This window comes from Rhinopithecus roxellana, chromosome 12 (assembly GCF_007565055.1).
Source record: "Rhinopithecus roxellana isolate Shanxi Qingling chromosome 12, ASM756505v1, whole genome shotgun sequence".
NCBI lineage: Eukaryota > Metazoa > Chordata > Mammalia > Primates > Cercopithecidae > Rhinopithecus > Rhinopithecus roxellana.
Genome location: NC_044560.1, coordinates 17,452,982 through 17,474,821, shown reverse-complemented (window position 1 = coordinate 17,474,821; position 21,840 = coordinate 17,452,982). Strand labels below are relative to the sequence as shown.

The 21,840-nt window shown below is 44.4% G+C and overlaps 1 pseudogene; it reads left to right on the top strand.

The window, feature by feature from the left end:
* Positions 1-6,509: 6,509 nt before the first annotated feature.
* LOC115900671 lies at positions 6,510-6,767 on the top strand (annotated as a pseudogene).
* The last annotated feature ends 15,073 nt before the right edge of the window (positions 6,768-21,840 follow it).

Here is a 21,840-nt window from a genome sequence, read left to right as displayed (position 1 = left end):
AAGGTGAAACATGGAGGCCAGGCACGGTAGCTCAAGCCTGTAATCCCAATACATTGGGAGGCCGAGGCAGGTGGATCACTTGAGGTCAGGAGTTCGAGACCAGACTGGCCAACATGGTGAAACCCCGACTCTACTAAAAATACATACATTAGCTGGGCAGTAGTGGCATGCGACTGTAATCCCAGCTACTTGGGAGGCTGAGGCAGGAAAATCCCTTTGAGACTGGGAAGTGGAGGTTGGCGTGAGCCGAGAGCACACCACTGTACTTCAGTCTGGGCGACAGAGTGAGACCCTGTCTCAAAAAAAAAAAAAAGACAGCCACCAACATGGCACATGCATACATATGTAACAAACCTGCACGTTGTGCACATGTACCCTAGAACTTAAAGTATAATTTGAAAAAAAGAAAAGAAAAAGATAATTTAAAAAATAAATAAATAAGGCCGGGCACGGTGGCTCAAGCCTGTAATCCCAGCACTTTGGGAGGCCAAGACGGGTGGATCACGAGGTCAGGAGATCGAGACCATCCTGGCTAACACGGTGAAACCCTGTCTCTACTAAAAAGTACAAAAAACTAGCCGGGTGAGGTGGCGGGTGCCTGTAGTCCCAGCTACTCGGAAGGCTGAGGCAGGAGAATGGCGTGAACCCGGGAGGCGGAGCTTGCAGTGAGCTGGGATCTGGCCACTGCACTTCAGCCTGGGTGACAGAGCAAGACTCCATCTCAAAATAAATAAATAAATAAATAAATAAAAATACAAAAATTAGCTGGGCATGGTGGCACATGCCTACAATCCTAGCTACTTGGGAGGCTGAGGCAGGAGAATCGCTTGAGTCTGGGAGGCAGTGGTTACACTGAGCCAAGATCAAGCCACTTCACTCCAGCCTAGGCGACAGAGCTAGACCCTGTCTGTCTGTCTCTCTCTCTCTCTCTCTCTCTCTCTGTGTGTGTCTCTCTCTCTCTCTCTCACACACACACACACATACACACACAAAATCCAAACATGGGGTTTCACCCTTCATGAAACAAGAGTGTTTCAGGCAAGGAGAACAGCAGATGGAAGGCACTATTCTCACAATAACTCCATTAAATAAGTTATATTATTATTCCCTTCTCACAGATAAGACAACTCAAATTCAGAGATGAAGTCACTGACCCACTACGTGGTGTTGGAGGCAGGAAGTAAGACTGTATCCACCTAGACTAGAGCTCTTTCTTTTAGCTGCTAAACCAGATATTTCTATTAGTTTGCTCTTTCTTTCTAAGGATCAGGTGAGTGGAATGGGATTATTAATTGAGACGTCTGCAATGCAGGAAGTTGAAATCGTGGCTTACAAACTATGCAAGCATGTCTGTGTCATTGTTGGCTGTAAATTTTGCAATGACAGCTATTTAGTGACACAGCTCTTGTGCTAATATCTGAATGGATATTCATTTCAATTTAATATGATTCAACAGCTATGTATTGAGTGCCTACTACATGCCAGGCATGATGCCAGGCATGGTGCCAGGCCTTGTCAGTTACCAAGATGATGAGACAAGTTTCTAGGTACTAGGCTAAAGATCATGTTAATCACTAACACATTTTTAAAAATAGATAACAAAGCCATAACCCTGGCAGTTAGAAACTGTAGGTAACTTATTGCAATAGCTACAGGTTTGAGCATCAACCATGTGCCAAGCACTGCATGAGGTACCTTAATGAAAATTTAAATGGTCATGATCGGCCAGGCGTGACGGCTCAAGCTTCTAATTCCAGCACTCTGGGAGGCTGAGGCAGGCAGATCACCTGGGGTCAGGAGTTTGAGACCAGCCTGGCCAACATGGTGAAACCCTGTCTCCACTAAAAATACAAAAAAAAAAAAAAAAATTAGCCGGGTGTGGTGGCCTGTGTCTGTAGTCCCAGCTACTCAGGAGGCTGAGGCAGGAGAATTGCTTGAGCCTAGGAGGCAGAGGTTGCAGTGAGCTGAGATTGCACCACTATACTCCAGCCTGGGCAACAGAGAGAGACTCCATCTAAAAAAAAAAAAAAAAAAAAGATCATGATCATAAATTAAAAGTGCTTACTGTGAGCTCTGTGTTAAGCAGTTTATATTATTATCTCTAACTCTCATGTTCATTCCATAAGGCTAATATCATAGTTCATTGATATTATCATTTCTCATTTTACAGGTAAGGAAATGAGCTTTGGACATTTTTGCCTGAGATCCCAGAGATAATAAAATAGAAAAACTAGAGCTCAAACCCAGATATTCCTGATGCCAAACGTGAACTCTAGACAATTATACCGTATTACCTCTGTAAGGAGAGTCAGCTAGTCAAAAATCAGGGGAATGTGGAATTTTATATAGCTAAGCACACATCCAGAAAGGAAAAATAAATATTGGTGCTTTTAAAACTCTCCAGGAAAGTAAAGAACTTCATTCTATCATTTAATTCTGCCAAAATTTGCCTCTAGAATTATCTTTAAATTTAATTAATAACTGAAGCTTAGAATCCTTGGTATCAAGATATACTTCCTTTAATTCTTGTTTTATACACATGTAGGCATGTAGGAAAGAAAATAAACTATTTTGCAAAACTCAGTGTCAGACAAAAAAGTGACCCCATTAAGAATGTGATACAAGCTGTACCACACTGCTGTGCTTTGTAAACTAGGAGGGAAAAAATAATTCCACAGGAAGCAACCATCAGCCCTGGGCGGTATGAACATCCTGTCTCCATGATTACTTGTGGCTATCAGCAGGGAGGTATGCAGTCTTGTTCCATATGTTCAGATATGGCCACAGGTGAAATCTGTGTGGCTAAGGAAGTGCACAGAATTGGCTCTGTGACACATGAACCAGGAAGATCAATGTTGTGTCCAGACATATGAATGTTTGTGTTTCCATCTGTATACCGGTCCTTTGTCTCAACATAAAAATGCAGGAAAATAAACTAATACTTATTGAGTACCACTTAGTATATGTTATATTATTATCTCAACAATTAATTTAATATTATAGAAACTGGAGTTCAGACAGAAGGTAGAACTTCTATCACAGCAACCATAACAAATTACTTATTATATATTATTACTAAAACAACAATGATAGAGTTCATTAATTGAGTGCATTTTTTTTTTTTTTTTTGAGACGGAGTCTAGCTCTGTCGCCCAGGCTGGAGAGCAGTGGCCGGATCCCAGCTCACTGCAAGCTCCGCCTCCCGGGTTTACGCCATTCTCCTGGCTCAGCCTCCTGTGTAGCTGGGACTATAGGTGCCCGCCACCTCGCCCAGCTAGTTTTTTTGTATTTTTTAGTAGAGACGGGGTTTCACCGCATTAGCCAGGATGGTCTCGATCTCCTGACCTCGTGATCCACCCATCTCGGCCTCCCAAAGTGCTGGGATTACAGGCTTGAGCCACCGCGCCCGGCCTGATTGAGTGCATATTATGTGCCAGGCACTGTGCAGGGCATTCCCCATTATTTCACTTATAATCCTCATGACAACCCTCTGATATGAGGACAGTTACCCATTTTACAGAAAAAGAAACAGACACATATGATGTTAAGCAACTTTCCAAGGTCACATGGTTAGCAAGTAGCATCTGTCTGTGTCTGTCCCCCCAACAATTAGTGTAAATTTCTTAAGGGCAAGGACTGTGTATTTTTCTTTTCTTTTCTTTTTTTTCGAGACGGAGTTTCGCTTTTGTAGCCCAGGCTGGAGTGCAATGGCACAATCTTGGCTCACTGCAACCTCCGCCTCCCAGGTTTAAGCGATTCTCCTGCCTCAGCCTCCCAAGTAGCTGGGATTACAGGCACCCGCCACCACGTCCTGCTAATTTTTTATATTTTTACTAGAGATGGAGTTTCACTGTGTTGGCCAGGCCGGTCTCAAATTCCTGACCTCAGGCGATCCACCCGCCCTGACCTCCCAAAGTGTTGGGATTACAGGCCTGAGCCACCATGCCCGGACAAGGACTGTATTTTTCAATTCTGTATTTCTAGGCTCTAACACTGTGCTTGGCACAGAGTAGAGATAATTCTATAAATATTTTTGAATAAATTAGTGGAAAACAAACAATAACTCCCAAGATAAGGGGCAGAGCCATAATTGGGATTTAGGTCTTCTTTTTTCTTCTTCTTTTTTATTTTTTGAAACAGATTCTCACTCTGTTGCCCAGACTGGAGTGTAGTTGCGTGATCTTGGCTCACTGCAACCTCTGCCTCCTGGGTTCAAGCAATTCTCATGCCTCAGCCTCCTGAGGAGCTGGGATTACAGGAGTGTGCCACCATGCCTGGCTACTTACTGTATTTTTAGTAGAGACAGGGTTTTGCCATGTTTCCTAGACTGGTCGCAAACTCCTGGGGTCAAGCGGTCCCATAATTGCATATTGCCTGCCCAAATCAGGGTCCTGACTAATGACTCACATGCCTGTTTCACAATGGAAATTTCTATTAGGCATTTTCCATACAAGTGTAATGGAATGATTCTACCTCCACGTTTTTATGTTGCAGAAATACTGGCATAATATGTAAAGATGTTTTACCAGGGGGTGTCTACTATTGATATTTCAGAAAAAAGTTCTTTTTTTAATTTAAAAAAAAAAAAAAAAAAGGCCAGGCACAGTGGCTCACACCTGTAATCCCAGCACTTTGGGAGGCCAAGGCCAGAGGATTACTTGAGCCCAGAAGTTTGAGACTAGCCTGGGCGACAAGTGGACCCCCATCTCTATTTGTTAAAAAAAAAAAATTAAAAAGAAAAGAAAAAGAAAAACTATGAAAAATATCCATTAATGGAGGAATGATTAATGGTATATCTATTATATAAAATATCATATAACTTTAAAGAGAGTAAGGTAGCTCTACTTATACTGATGTAGAAGAATGGTTAGAAGATTGCATTATGTGGAATAAACAGGCTTCAGAATGTTAACTATGGTTTAGTGTGTGTAATAGTAATCATGTCTTCAACGTTTTTGTTGTCATTGTTGTTGGGATGGATCTCACTCTGTCACCCAGGCTGGAGTGCAGTGGTGTGATCTTGGCTCACTGCAACCTCCACCTCCTAGGTTCAAGTGATTCTCCTGCCTCAGCCTCCTGAGTAGCTGGGATTATAGGTGTGTGCCACCACACCCGGCTAATTTTTGCATTTTTCGTAGAGAGAGGGTTTCACCATGTTGGTCAGGCTGGTCTCAAACTCCTGACCTCAGGTGATCCGCCTGCCTTGGCCTCCCAAAGTGCTGGGATTTTACAAGTGTAAGCCACCATGCCCAGACCTAAAATAGTGTTTACTGGATGCTTACAATATACTTGGACCTCTGCTAAGCATTTTGATTTCATAGACAAAAAAAGTGGGAAAAATGTGTCTCTTAAAATCAAAAATTGCATTTTGCTGGTGGGGAAACTGGGAAGATGTTACTCAAAGGATATAAAATTTCAGTTAGACATGGGGAATAAGTTTAAGAGATTTATTGCACAACATAGTAACTATAGTTAATAATAGTATATCGGCCGGAGCGGTGGCTCATGCCTATAATCCCAACACTTTGGGAGGCTGAGGTGGGAGGATTGCTTGAGCTCAAGAGTTTGAGACCAGCCTAGGTAACAAAGTGAGATCCCATCTCTACAAAAAAAATTTTTATTTACCTGGGTTTGGTGGCGAGTGCCTGTGGTCCCAGCCACATGGGAAGCTGGGGCGGGAGGATCACTTGAGCCCAGGAGGTCAAGGCTGCAGTGGGCCATATTTGTAATGATGGGGGCAGTAAATGCAATAGAATGTTCCAGGTAGAAAAAAAGATGAGTAGGAATAAGCCTGGCAGGCCCAAGAATGCTGCATCTCGGCCAGAAATGAGAAACTGAAGAAGTAGTCTGATATACTAAGGAATTAACATACCTTTGATAACCCTGGAAATAGGGGTGAAATGCAGCTGAAATCACAAGGACTGGTGGAAGACCTAGTTCACTTCACCCACTGCAGCCTCTCAGCAGAAGTACAGAGGTTTATTCTCTTGAGAGAGTAAAACAGACGATCTCTGGAATAAGGGTCAGCAGGCACAGTTAATGGCCCTATTTCAAAAAAGGGGAATTACGATTTGGTTGGCTTTTCCTACACTCTGCTCCCAGAATGCTGGGCAAATGAGTCTTCTTCTTTGGGGAAAATGAAGCCAAATATGAAAGATCTAAATATAATGGCACTGGGATCTCCCCCAAAATAGCTCTTCATGATCAGTGACCTAAGGGACACTGGCTCATAGACAAATGACCTCATGGCTGGTGTCTCCCATCTTCATGCACAGAACTTCCAATCAGCTTTTAGTCCACAATTTTTATTCATGGGCAGGATGCCAAGGGTTACCACACACAAGGCTTTCCTCTAAGAGAAAAGGTAGAGACCAAAACAAACAAAAGAAAGAAACTCGTGAGATGGGCCAAGATACCATAGCGACGGCAGCTCCAGCTGGCCCTCAGCGATGCGAGCACCTCCCCCAGGAGACCGTTGCAGGCAGTCAGGCCCCTTCCCCACGGTAACCATGTGTGATCGAAAGGCTGTGATCAAAAATGCAGACATGTCAGAAGAGACTACAGGGCTCCGTGGAGTGTGATACTCAGGCGCTGGAGAAATGTAACATAGAGAAGGACACTGAGGCTCATATCAGGAAAGAATTTGACAAGAAGTAAAATCCCATCTGGCACTGCGTCGTGGGGAGGAACATGTGACACACGAAACCAAATACTTCATCTACTTTTACCTGGGCCAAATGGCCACTCTTCTGTTCAAATCTGGTTAAAAGCATGGACTGTGCCACACACCCAGTATCCATCCAAAAACAAGGACTGCACCCTAAATTCCAAATACCAGAGACTGAAATTTTCAGGCTTGCCAAGGGAACACCTAGGTCTTTGAACTTTTATTGTGTTTTGTACAGGGCATTCTCTGTACCAGTTTGTTGTGGTTATAAAACACTTAGCAAAATTAAAAAAAAAAAAAAAAAAAAGAAAGAAAGAAACTTGTAGGAAGTTGAGACAATGTGGAGAGAAAACTTTTTATTATTTTATTTAAATATATATATTTATTTATTTTGTATAATAGAGATGGGTTTTCAGCATGTCGCCCAGGCTGGTCTCAAATTCCTGGGCTCAAGCAATCCTTCTGTCTTGACCTCCCAAAGTGCTAAGATTACAGGCATGAGACACCATGCACAGCTGAGAGAAGAAAACTGTCAACACTGCATATACTCAAAGAAAAAAAAGAGAAGAACTGATACTTGAATATATGGAACAATAGCAAGAAACAATAATAAAGAATATTCAGAAGAAAAAGGTCTTAAATATGAAACAAAAAGAAATATGAAAGCACAAATCATAGTGCAGTAGAAATATTAGAACATATGGTTGAGGAAATCTCCTAGAAAACAGAACAAAAAGACAAAGATACGGAAAACAGGAGAAAAAATAAGAAAATTAGACTAATCAAGTTAGTGCAACAGCTGAATAAAAGTTCCATAAAGAGGAAACAGTCAGGCATGATGGCTCACGCCTGTAATCCCCAGAACTTTGAGAGGCCCAGGTGGTAGGAGAATCTCTTGAGCTCAGAAGTTCAAGACCAGCCTGGGCAACATAGCAAGGCGCTGTCTCTACAAAAAAATTTTTTAAATTACCAGACTTGGCAACATGACAAAACCCCTTCTCTACAAAAAGTATGAAAATTAGCTGGGTGCACTGGCACCCACCTGAAGTCCCAGCTACTCTGGAGGCTAAGGTAGGAGAATCACTTGAGCCTGGGAGGTAGAGGTTGCAGTGAGCTATGATCGTACCACTGCACTCCAGCCTGGGCAACAGAATGAGGCTCCGTCTCAAAAAATAAAAATAAAAAAATTCAGCCAGGCATGGGAGTATGTGCCCGTAGTCCCAGCTACAAGGGAGGCTGAGGCGGGAGGATCACTTGAGCTGAGAAGGTCAACACTGCAGCAAGCCATCATCATGCAATTGCACTCCAGCCTGGGCCACAGAAGGAGACCCCATCTCTAAAAAAGAAAAAAAAAAAGGGAGAGAGTGGCCAGGAGCTGTGGCTCATGCCTGTAATCCTAGCACTTAGGGAGGCCGAGGTGGGATGATTTCCTGAGTCCAGGAGTTAAGACCAGCCTAAGCAACATAGCGAGACGCTGTCTCTACAAAAAATTGAAAAAAAGAGCTAGATGTGGTGGCATGTCCCTGTAGTCCTAGCTACTCAGGAGGCTGAGATGGGAGGATTGCTTGAGCCCGGGAGGTCCAGGCTGCGGTGAGCCATGATTGTTGTGCCACTGCACTCCAGCTTCTGAGACAGAGCAAGACCCTATCTCAACGAAAAAAAAAAAAAAAAAAAAAAGGCAGGCACAATGGCTCATGCCTGTAATCCCAGCACTTTGGGAGGCTGATGGAGGCTAATCATTTGAGGTCAGGAGTTCAAGACCAGCCTTGTCAACATGGTGAAACCCTGTCTCCACTAAAAATTGCAAAAATTAGCTGGGCATGGTGGTGGGCACCTGTAATCCCAGCTACTCAGGAGGTTGAGGCAGGAGATTCACTGAACCTGGGAGGCAGAGGTTGCAGTGAACCAAGAAAGTGCCATTGCACTCCAGCCTGAATGTCAGGGCAAGACTCCGTCTCAAAAAAAAGAGAGAGAGAACAGATTTTAAAAAGTTGAGGAGGCCGGGCAGAGTGGCTCAAGCCTGTAATCCTAGCACTTTGGAAGGCCGAGGCAGGCAGATCACGAGGTCAGGTCGAGAACATCCTGGCCAACATGGTGAAACCCCATCTCTATTAAAAATACAAAAATTTGCTGGGTGTAGTGGCTCATGCCTGTAATCTCAACTACTCGGGAGGTTGAGGCATGAGAATCGCTTGAACCCAGGAAGCAGAGGTTGCAGTGAGCCAAGATGGCACCACTGCACTCCAGCCTGGTGACAGAGTCAGCCTCCGTCTAAAAAAAAAAAGTTGAGGAAGTATTACAAAATAATTTAAAACATTTTCCATAAATTTCCAGATTGAAAGGGCCCACTGTGTGCCTAGAACAATGAATGAGAATAAACCTATATCATGACTCACTACTGTGACATGTCAGGACCTGCAGACAAAGACAAGATTCTATCAGTTTCCAAACAGAAAAGATATAAATCCCACATAGCAGATCAGAGATCAGAATGGCTTTAGACTGCTCAATGGCAACATTTGAAGTAAAAAAGAAGGGAGGAATGTCTTCAAAATTCTGAAAGGTGATGATTTCCAACCTACGATTCTGTACCTTGTTAAAACATTAACACCATCATTCAAATATGTGGGTAAAGACATAATCAGATATACAAGATCTAAACATTTTTCCCTCTGATGCATCATTTCACAAGAAACTACTGGCAGATATGGTCTACCAAAACCAGAGGGCAAACACAGATAGAGTTCAGGAAACTTTAGATAAAAGTTTGGGACACAGGAAACAAGAAAGTCAATACAGGAGAAAAGCAAAAGGAATCCTCAAGAGGAGGCAGGGGCTGGGCGTGGTGGCTCACACCTGTAATCCCAGCACTTTGGGAGGCCAAGGTGGGTGGATCACGAGGTCAGGAGATTGAGACCATCCTAGCTAACATGGTGTAACCCCATCTCTACTGAAAATACAAAACATTAGCTGGGCGTGGTGGCATGTGCCTGTAGTCCCAGCTACTAGGGAGGCTGAGGCAGGAGAATCACTTGAACCTGGGAGGTGGAGGTTGTAGTGAGTCGAGATCGTGCCACTGCATTCCAACCTGAGTGACAGAGCAAGACTCTACCTCAAACAAACAAACTAAAACCGCCGGGAATGGTGGCTCATGCCTGTAATCCCGGCACTTTAGGAGGCTGAGGCGGGTGGATCACAAGGTCAGGAGTTCGAGACAAGCCTGGTCAAGATGGTGAAACCCTGTCTCTACTAAAAATACAAAAATTAGCTGGGTGCCGTGGTGGGCGCCTGTAATCTCAGCTACTTGGGCAAGAGAATCGCTTGAACCCGGGAGGCGGAGGTTGCAGTGAGCCGAGATCACGCCACAGCACTCTAACCTGGGCGACAGAGCAAGACTTCTATCTCAAAAAAAAAAAAAAAAAAAAGGTAGTAATACTATAGTTTCTAGGCTACTGCAACCGTTGCCATCCCCTCACCACACCAATATCCTCCCTCCAGGAGATCACTAGGGTAATCTGGGGTCTTCAAAAGAAGATGGGCTTCCTGGTATTAAGAGGAGGAAAATGTTATACTATAAAAAGGAAGCAAAGACATCACAAGCAAATGTAACATGTTGACCTTGTTTGGATCCTGACTCAAATAAACCATAAAAAGACATTTTTAGGCTAGAAGTGGTGGCTCATGCCTGTAATCCCAGCACTTTGGGAGGCTGAGGCAAGCGGATCACCTGAGGTTGGGAGTTCGAGACCAGTCTGACCAACATGGAGAAACCCCCTCTCTACTAAAGATACAAAAAATTGGCCGGGCGCAGTGGCTCACGCCTGTAATCCCAGAACTTTGGGAGGCTGAGGCGGGCAGATCACGAGGTCAGGAGATCGAGAGCATCCTGGCTAACACGGTGAAACCCCGTCTCCTACTAAAAATACAAAAAAATTATCCAGGTGTGGTGGCAGGCGCCTGTAGTCCCAGCTACTCGGGAGGCTGAGGCAGGAGAATGGCGTGAACCCAAGAGGCGGAGCTTGCAGTGAGCCGAGATCGCGCCACTGCACTCCAGCCTGGGGGACATAGCGAGAGGATCTATAAAATATCAGACTCCGTCTCAAAAAAAAAAAAAAGATACAAAAAATTAGCTGGGCATGGTGGCGCATGCCTGTAATCCCAACTACTTGGGAGGCTGAGGCAGGAGAATTGCTTGAACCCAGGAGGCAGAAGTTGCAGTGAGCCTAGATCTTCCCATTGCACTCCAGCCTGGGCAATAAGAGCTAAACTCTTAAAATACATATCTTAAAAAATAGATATAGAGAGAGGCAATTAGGGAACTGTGAATAATAATTGGATATCATATGATATTAGGAAACTGTTGGCCAGATGAGGTGGCTCATGCTTGTAATCCCAGAATTTTGGGAGGCTGAGGAGGGAGGATCGTCTGAGGCCAGGAGTTTGAAACCAGCTTGGTCAGCAAAGCCAGACCCTATCTCTACAAAAAAATGTAAAAATTAGCTGGGCGTGGCGGCATGCACCTGCAGTCCCAGCTACTCGAGAGGCTGAAGTGGAAGGATTGCTTGGGCCCAGGAGGTAGAGGCTGCAGTAAGCCATGATCACACCACTGCACTCCAGCCCGGGCCACAGAGTAGGACCCTGTCTCAACCCTCTCCCACAAAAACAAACACACACAGAAACAAAACTCATAAAAGCAATATGGACAAAAATTAAATTATGCATAATCCCACTATCACCATGCCTGGCTAATTTTTGTAATTTTGGGGTAGAGACAGGGTTTTGCTATGTTGCCCAGGCTGGTCTCAAACTCCTGGGCTCAAGCAATCCACTCACCTCAGCCTTTCAAAATGCTGGGATTACAGACGTGAGCCACTGCATCTGGCCTTTTTTTTTTTTTTTTTTTTTCCCTGTACAGATGGGGCCTTGCCATGTTGCTGGCCTTGAATTCCTGGGCTGAAGCTATCCTCCCGACTTAGCCTCTCAAAGTGCTGGGATTACAGGTGTGAACCACTGCACCTGGCCTGCAGTTTTAATTAATTAATTTACTTATTTATTTAAGAGTGAGACAAAGTCCCACTCTGTTGCCCAGGCTGGAGTGCAGTGGCACCATCTTGGCTCACTGCAACCTCCACTTCCTGGGTTCAAGCGATTTCTGGCTAATTTTTATATTTTTAGTAGAGACAGGGTTTCACTGTGTTGGCCAGGCTGGTCTCAAATCCCTGACCTGAAGTGATCCGCTTGCCTTGGCCTCCCAAAGTGCTAAGATTATAGGTGTGAGCCAAGGCGCCTGGCCTGCAGCTTTAATTTAAATTCTAGAAGTTGAGGAGATGGCTGGGCTCAAGTCACAAAGAAAGCATCTCCAATTTTTGGGCTAAGTGGAGCTGTTTAAAAACGGAGGTTGGGCGCGGTGGCTCAAGCCTGTAATCCCAGCACTTTGGGAGGCCGAGACAGGCGGATCACGAGGTCAGGAGATCGAGACCATCCTGGCTAACACAGTGAAACCCCGTCTCTACTAAAAAATACAAAAAAAACTAGCCGGGCGAGGTGGCGGGTGCCTGTAGTCCTAGCTACTCGGGAGGCTGAGGCAGGAGAATGGCGTAAACCCGGGAGGCGGAGCTTGCAGTGAGCCGAGATCCGGCCACTGCACTCCAGCCTGGGCGACAGAGCGAGACTCCGTCTCAAATAAATAAATAAATAAATAAATAAATAAATAAATAAATAAATAAGCAAATAAATAAAAAAATGGAAACTGGTATGGGAAGCACGCAGGAGTGATGCGGAGTACAGGCTATATGTTTCTTTCCAATGACTATGTTGAGTTATCATCCACCTGGAGTGCTGGCTGGCGAGCCCCATTTCAGCTGCAGCCAGACTGTTGATTAACCACACTGAGGTAATCTCGACATGGGGAAGAATTCTGCACTGGGTCTTCATGCCTGGTTAGTTTCAAGATCAGCCCCTGGAATTTCTTTTTTCTTCCTTTTTTTTTTTTTTTTTTTTTTTTTTTTTTTTTTTGAGATGGAGTCTCGCTCCATCACCCAGGCTGGAGTGCAGTGGCGTGATCTCAGCTCACTGTAACCTCCGCCTCCCGGGTTCAAGCAATTCTTCTGCCTCAGCCTCATGAGTGGCCGGGATTACAGGCACCCACCACCACGCCTGGCTAATTTTTTATTTTTAGTAGAGATGGGGTTTCACCATGTTGGTCAGGCTGGTCTTGAACTTCTGACCTTGTGATCTGCCCACCTTGGCCTCCCAAAGTGCTGGGATTATGGGCATGAGCCACTGCGCCCGGCCAGCCCCTGGAATTTCTAAATGAATATATACTCAGTTAGCTGTGCATGGTACAACAAAGTGTCAGGTGGGAAAGGGAGAGAAAAGAATTCTAAAATAGGTTTCAAGGCTACATCTTAAAATTAAGAAGGAAGACCAAGTGGTCTCATGCCTGTAATCCCAGCACTTTGGGAAGCCGAGGTGGGTGGATTACCTGAGGTCAGGAGTTCGAGACCAGCACGGCCAACATGGTGAAATCCCATCTCTATCAAAAATACAAAAATTAACCGGGCATGGTAGTGGGTGCCTGTAATCCCAGCTACTCGGAAGGCTGAAGCAGGAGAATCGCTTGAACCCAGGAGGCAGAGGTTGCAGTGAGCAGAGATCACGCTATTGCACTCTAGCCTGGGCAACAAGAGCGAAATGCAGTCTCAAAAAAAAGAAAAAAGATTAAAAAGGAAAGGAGGGGAAAAAAAAAACAAAATACATTTTGATATTGTAACTGAGATACTCAGTTACAATAATAATATTTTTTTTTTTTTTTTTTTTTTTTGAGATGGAGTCTTGCTCTGTCGCCCGGGCTGGAGTGCAGTGGCCGGATCTCAGCTCACTGCAAGCTCCGCCTCCCGGGTTTACGCCATTCTCTCGCCTCAGCCTCCCGAGTAGCTGGGACTACAGGCGCCCGCCATCTCGCCCGGCTAATTTTTTGTATTTTTTTAGTAGAGACGGGGTTTCACCGTGTTAGCCAGGATGGTCTCGATCTCCTGACCTCGTGATCCGCCCGTCTCGGCCTCCCAAAGTGCTGGGATTACAGGCTTGAGCCACCGCGCCCGGCCTTTTTTTTTTTTTTTTTTTTTTTTTTTTTTTTTGAGACGGAGTCTCGCTCTGTCGCCCGGCCTGGAGTGCAGTGGCCGGATCTCAGCTCACTGCAAGCTCCGCCTCCCGGGTTGACGCCATTCTCCTGTCTCAGCCTCCCGAGTAGCTGGGACTACAGGCGCCCGCCTCGTCGCCCGGCTGGTTTTTTGTATTTTTTAGTAGAGACGGGGTTTCACCGTATTAGCCAGGATGGTCTCGATCTCCTGACCTCGTGATCCGCCCGTCTCGGCCTCCCAAAGTGCTGGGATTACAGGCTTGAGCCACCGCGCCCGGCAATAATAATAATTTTAATGGCTGCATAATATTCCACCAAATGGGTTTGCCAAAATTTATTTAACTGCTTCTCTATTTTTGTTTTTGTTTTTTTTGAGACAGAGTTTCACTCTGTCACCCAGGCTGGAGTGCAGTGGAGTGATCTTGGCTCACGACAACTTCCGCTCCCCAGGTTTAAGCAATTTTCTGCCTCAGCCTCCTGAGTAGCTGGGATTACAGGCGCATGCCACCACGCCTGGCTAATTTTTTGTATTTTTAGTAGAGACCGGGCTTCACCATCTTGGCCAGGCTTGTCTTGAACTCCTGACCTTGTGATCCACCCACCTTGGCCTCCCAACGTGCTGGGATTACAGGTGTGAGCCACCATGCCCAGCCAACCGCTTCTCTTTTGTTGAACATTTAGGTTTTTTCAAGATTTTTATTATTAAGAAATATAAGTGGCTGGGCGCAGTGGCTCATGCCTGTTATCCCAGAACTTTTTGGGAGGCCGAAGTGGGTGGATCGCCTGAGGTCAGGAGTTGAAGACCAGCCTGGCCAACATGGTGAAACCCGGTCTCTACTAAAAATACAAAAAAAATTAGCTGGGCGTGGTGGCGGGCACCTGTAATCCAAGCTACTCAGGAGGCTGAGGCAAGAGAATCACTTGAACCTGGGCAGCGGAGATTGCAGTGAGCCGAGATCACGCCATTACACTCCAGCCTGGGCAACAAGAGCGAAACTGCATGCAATAATAATAATAATAATAATAATAATACCCCCATTTTAGGGCCAGGCATGGTGGCTCATGCCTATAATCCTAGCATTTTGGAAGGCTGAGGTGGGAGGATCACTTGAGGCCAGGGTTCAAGATCAGCCCTGGCCAACCTAGCAAGAGTAAAAGGTATACTTTTTTTTTTTTTTTTTTTTTTTTGAGGCGGAGTCTCGCTCTGTCGCCCGGACTGGAGTGCGGTGGCCAGATCTCAGCTCACTGCAAGCTCCGCCTCCCGGGTTTACGCCATTCTCCTGCCTCAGCCTCCCGAGTAGCTGGGACTAGAGGCGCCCGCCACCTCGCCCAGCTAGTTTTTGTATTTTTAGTAGAGACGGGGTTTCACCGTGTTAGCCAGGATGGTCTCGATCTCCTGACCTCGTGATTCGCCCGTCTCGGCCTCCCAAAGTGCTGGGATTACAGGCTTGAGCCACCGCGCCCGGCCTAGGTATACTTTTTTTCTTCAAGAAATACCATACCTAAAATAGTACTGTAAACCTATTTTGAAATCAATTTGTTTGACATCACCCCAACCCACCCCAAAAATCCAACGATTATTTGAACAATGCTAAAGTGTTTCATTTATCAAAATAAATACTTTGAAGGAAACTACTTATTTAAATGTTTATCTTCTGATACATTTGTTTTTCTAAATTAGTCTCATCAGTTCACATTCATACTATCGAGGACAAACACAGAAACAATTATAGTCAACTTGATGAAAGGCCAGCGTGTTGACTCACATCCTGTCTGCCTCTAAAGTTAAATGTTGGTTCTTTATTGTTGGGCCCCATATCTGATCTGTCAAGAAACTGTTGGCTGGGAACTCCTGAGGTCAAGAGTTCGAGACCAGCCTGGCCAACATAGTGAAACCCCATCTCTACTAAAAATACAAAAAATTAGCTGGGCATGGTCGCCAGCGCCTGTAATCCCAGCTACTTGTGAGGCTGAGGCAGGAGAATCGCTTAAACCTGGGAGAAAGGTTGCAATGAGCCGAGATCACACCACTGCACGCCAGCCTGGGCGACAGTGCAAGACTCCATCTCAAAAAAAAAAAAAAAAGGAACTGTCATTACCTAAAAGCATCCTGGGGATCCTTTCTCATTTGAAAAAAGAGGAGATAACTTTTCAAAGGAGATGGAGAAGGCTCACATACTGGCCACAGGGGCTAACAAGCATGGCACAGGCAAGGTAGAAAATCCCAGACATCCTTAATCCCCTACTAAAGCAATACTCTTTCCCTGTTTTGTTTTATGTTTGTGTGTGTGTGTGTGTGTGTTGTTGTTGTTATTGTTTCAAATGGAGTCTTGCTCTGTTACCCATGCTAGAGTGCAGTGGCGACATCTTGGCTCACCGCAACCTCAACCTACTGGGCCCAGGTGATTCTCCCACCTCAGCCTCCCCAATAGCTGGGATTACAGGTGTGTACCACCTTGCCCAGCTAATTTTTGTATTTCTTTTTAGAGACAGGGTCTTGCTATGTTGCTCAGGCTGGTCTCAAACTCCTGACCTCAAGTGATCCATCTGCCTTGGCCTTCCAAAATGCTGGGATTACAGGTGTGAGCCACTTATTAACGTTTTGAAATATTTATTTTCATACCATTGTGTCTACGTACATATACTATAAAAAGGTAGCATATTAACATATTATTTTAAAGCTTTTTTTATAATTACAACTTACATGTATATAATGTTTACTCTAGGCCAGGTACTATCCCAAATGTTATTACATTTAATAACTCATTTAAACCTAATGATAACACTATAAAGAAGGCAATATTAGTATCCCATTTAATGATAAGGAGACTAAGGCAGAGGAGTTAAGTAATTTGCCTTAGGCCACACAGTTAATAAGTTACCTATCTGGAATATTTTTCCATTAAATTCATTTCTACATATTCTTTTTGTATGGCTATATCTTATTGTACAGATGTGCAGTTTCATTTACTTATTCCATTCCTTTTCATCAGACAAGAAGATTATTTCCGCTAAGCATGGTGGTTCACGCCTATCACCCCAGCACTTTGGGAGTCTGAGGTGGGAGGATTGTTTGAGCCTGGAGGTCAAGGCTACGGTAAGCTGTGTTGGCGCCACTGTATTCTAGCCTGGGTAACAGAGCGAGACCCTGTCTCGAAAAAATAAATAAATAAAAAATAGAAAATTATTTCTATTTTTTGCTAAATCACACACATCACTAAGATAAGCCATCTTATACTAAACCTTTGTGAAAATTCTTCTTTTCTTAGGCTAGATGAGCTTAAAAAGAGTTGGCATCGATTTTTATTTCCTCCAAAAATGTACTCCTTTCTCCATGTTCTCTGTGACCTTAAATGTTGTAAATTTTAACATTTTTGCCTAGCGCAACTTTTTGAAATTCATTTTTTCAGTTCTGAGAAATAAATTAGAATACTAAAGCATGAACGGCTTCTTCAGAGTGAAAAGGCCACAGTTGGCCAGGTGCGGTGGCTCACACCTGTCATCCCAGCACTTTGGGAGGCCAAAGCGGGGAGATCACTTGAGCCCAGGAGTTCAAGACCAGCCTGGCCAACAAGGCAAAACCCTGTCTAAAAATTTTTATCTAAAAATACAAAATATTTAGGTGAGCATGGTGGTACATTCCTATAATCCCACCTATTTAGGAAGCTGACGTATGAGAATTGCTTGAGGCACGAGAATTGCTTGGGAGGCAGAGGTTGCAGTGAGCCAAGATTGTGCCACTGCTCTCCAGCCTGGATGACAGAGTGATACTCTGTCTCAAAAAATAAAAAAAAAAAATAATAAGCCGGTGCTGGGCGTGGTGGCTCAAGCCTGTAATCCCAGCACTTTGGGAGGCCGAGGCGGGCGGATCACGAGGTCAGGAGATCGAGATCATCCTGGCTAACATGGTGAAACCCTATCTCTAGAAAACATACAAAAAATTAGCCGGGCGTGGTGGTGGGTGTCTGTAGTCCCAGCTACTCGGGAGGCTGAGGCAGGAGAATAGCGTGAACCCGGGAGGCAGAGCTTGCAGTGAGCCAAGATCGAGCCACTGCACTCCAGGCTGGGCGACAGTGCGAGACTCCGTCTCAAAAAATAAAATAAAATAAAATAAAATAAAAAATAATAAGCCAGGCACGGTGGCTCACGCCTGTAATCCCAGCACTTTGGGAGGCTGAGACGGGTGGATCACCTGAGATCAGTGGTTCAAGACCAGCCTGGTCAACATGGTGAAACCCCGTCTTCACTAAAAATACAAAAAATTAGCTGGGTGTGGTGGCGCATGCCTGTAATCCCAGCTACTTGGGAGGCTGAAGCAGGAGAATCGCTTGAATCCGAGAGGTGGAGGTTGCAGTCAGCTGAGATTGCGCCACTGCACTCCAGCCTGGGCAACAGAGAGAGACTCCGTCTCAAAAAAAAACAAAAAAAAAAAAGGAGAAAGCCACGGTCAAAAAGCTACCTTTTCCACAATTTCCTCCTGCTTGCTACAGATGCTGAGCCTCATGGCATACATACCATCTCATTGAAGAGGACTGTTAACCTGGGACAAACCAGCTTACACAGGCAAGATTCTTTTAGTCTTCAAGTCAGCATTCACAAGTTCACTCACTCATTCACTCAACAACTATTTGAAAGGTCATTATTATATGAGTAGTACTAAGCTAGGTAGGGGTTATGGGGTTCATAGAAATAAAAAGTATTTAGAACAGTGCTAAATAAAACATTTAACACAGTGCCTGGCATAAATATTGATTTATTGATCAATTATTATGTGCCAGGCACTGTGCTAAATGAGTGGATTATCTCATTTAATCTCTACAACAATCTCTAGGAACAGTCTATGATCATATGCATTTTGCAGACAAGAAAACTAAGGCTCACAGAGGTTTACCCAGCTTGAACAACATACATGCTGTGGAGTTTAGATTTAAACCTAAGATTCCAAAGTATGTGCTCTTAATCCTTATGCTATACTACAAAACACAGCTCCTCTCCTTAGAAAGCATACAGTCTTGCTCATAATACTAAAATTGGGCCAGGCGCGGTGGCTCACACCTATAATCCCAGCACTTTGGGAGGCCGAGGTGGGCAGATCACTTGAGGTCGGGAGTTCGAGAACAGCCTGACCAACACGGAGAAACCCTGTCTCTACTAAAAACACAAAATTAGCCGGGCATGGTGGTGCATGCCTGTAATCCCAGCTACTCGGGAGGCTGAGGCAGGAGAATCCCTTGAACCTGGGAGGTGGACAATGCGGTGAGCCAAGATCACACCATTGCACTCCAGTCTGGGCAACAAGAGCAAAATTCTGTCTCAAAAGACAAAAATAAAAAATAATAAAGTCAGATAGTGATAAATGCTATGAAAAAATAAAAAGAGATAGGCTGGGTGTGGTGGCTCATGCCTGTAATCCCAGCACTTTGGGAGGCTGAGACAGGTGGATTGCTTGAGGTCAGGAGTTCGAGACCAGCCTGGCCAACATGGTGAAACCCTAACTCTACTAAAAATATAAAAATTAGCTGGACATGGTTGTGCACGCCTGTAATCCCAGCTACTTGGGAGGCTGAGGCAGGAGAATCGCTTGAACCCAGGAGGCAGAGGTTGTAGTGAGTCCAGATGGTGCCACTGCACTCCAGCCTGGGCAACAGAGTGAGACTCTGTCTCAAAAAAAAAAAAAAAAAAAAAAAAGATAAAGTGATAGAGGGTAGAGAATGAGTTTGCTACTTAATTCTGGATGGTCAGGGACTCTTCTCTGACATTTTAGCAGAGACCTAAAAGGTGAAGAAAGCCAGCCACACTGAATTCTGGGCAGGGGGTGTTCCATGAAAAGATGCTGGTTCTCTTCCAAATTAATCTATTCATATTCAATGAAGTTCCAATAAAAATTCCAGTAGTAATGTTGAGAATCTACAACTTACTCTAAAATGAATATGAAACGATAAAGGCCTATGAAAACCCAGTCTACATTTGTATTGTTGTTGAGATGGGGTCTCAATGTGTCACCCAGGCTGGAATGTAGTGGTGTCATCACAGCTCACTGCAACCTCAACTGCCCAAGCTCAAGAGATCCTCCTACCTCAGCATCCCACATAGCTGGAACCACAGGTGCATGCCATCACACCTGGCTAATTCAAAAACAATTTTTTTGTAGAGATAAGTTCTCACTATGTTGCCCAGGCTGGTCTTGAATTCCTGGCCTCAAGTGATCCTCTTGCCCTGGCCTCCCAAAGTACTGGGATTATAAGCATGAGTCATCATGCCTGGATGCTAAATCTGTTTTCTTTTCTTTATTATTGTTTTTTGAAATATTACTACACTGTTAAGTCTATTTTAGAGGACAAAAAGGTAAGGGTACCTGCCCTATTGGTAGAAATGGCTCTACTGGCCGGGCGCGGTGGCTCAAGCCTGTAATCCCAGCACTTTGGGAGGCCGAGACGGGCGGATCACGAGGTCAGGAGATCGAGACCATCCTGGCTAACACGGTGAAACCCCGTCTCTACTAAAAATACAAAAAACTAGCCGGGCGAGGTGGCGGGCGCCTGTAGTCCCAGCTACTCGGGAGGCTGAGGCAGGAGAAGGGCGTAAACCCGGGAGGCGGAGCTTGTAGTGAGCTGAGATCCGGCCACTGCACTCCAGCCTGGGCGACAGAGCGAGACTCCGTCTCAACAAAAAAAAAAAAAAAAAAAAAAAAAAGAAATGGCTCTACTATAAAGCCATAACAATAAAAACATTGTGTTGCTGGCACTGAAACAAAGAAATAAAAAAATAGAATGGAGAGCTTAAAAATAAAGTATATACAAGGAAACCTAATATAACAACGGTAGCATCAGAAAGCACTGAAAATTGTTTTTCAGATGGTGGTAGAAAAACTAATTCACTGCAGGGAGAAGAAAGCTGGATTTTTACTTGAAACCACCTAGAAGATGGACTCCAGATGGATTAAAGACCTAAATATGAAAGTTAAAACTATAAAGCTAAGAAGGAAAATCTGAGTTCCCTAGGGGTAAATAAAGACTTCCTAAACAAAATTCTAGGCCGGGCACCATGGCTCATGCCTGTAATCCTAGCATTTTGGGAGAATGAGGCGGGAGGATTGCCTGAGCTCAGGAGTTCAAGACCAGCCTGACCAACATAGTAAAATCCCGTCTCTACTAAAAGTAAAAAAATTTAGCCGGGCGTGGTAGCGCACACATATAGTCTCAACTACTCAGGAGGCTAAGGCGTGAGAATTGCTTGAACCCAGGAGGCAGAGGTTGCAGTGACCTGAGATCCTACCACTTTACTCCAGCCTGGGGGAAAGAGTAAGACTCTGTATCAAAAAAAAAAAAAAAAACAAAGAAACAAGATTCCAAACCATAATATAGTCAAAATTTAGGACATCTGCTTAAATAATGACATCACAGATAAAGTTAACAGAAAGGTGACAGACTGAGAGAAGATATTTACAATGTTTTAAGCAAAGGATTAATATCTAGAATATACAAAGTTTCTGCAGATCAATACCATTGAAAATAAAATATTAAAAAATGGGCAAAGAATATAGATATCTTAGTTTCACATACTAAAAAAGTTTATATACTGTTACATACAAAGAAAGAAATGAAAAGGTTCAAATATAATTATAATCAGAGACAAGCAAATCAAAGCAACCAAGAGCTGCCATTTTACATCCATCAAACTGGCAAAAATTAGAAAGATGGGTCATGCCACATCACACCAACTGGTGAGGATGAGGTTGTGAGTTCTTGTTCACTAGCAATAGGAAAATAAATGTTACAGCCATTCTGAAAAGTAACCTGCAATAGTTGACAAATGTGAGCATGCCCATAGCTACATAGCCCAGGGGCTTTTTCTTTCTTTCTTTCTTTTTTGAGACAGAGTTTCACTCTTGTTGCCCAGGCTGGAGTGCAATGGCGCGATCTCGGCTCACCGCAGCCTCTGCCTCCTGGGTTCAAGCGATTCTCCTGCTTCAGCCTCCTGAGTAGCTGGGATTATAGGCATGCGCCACCACACCGGCTAATTTTGTATTTTT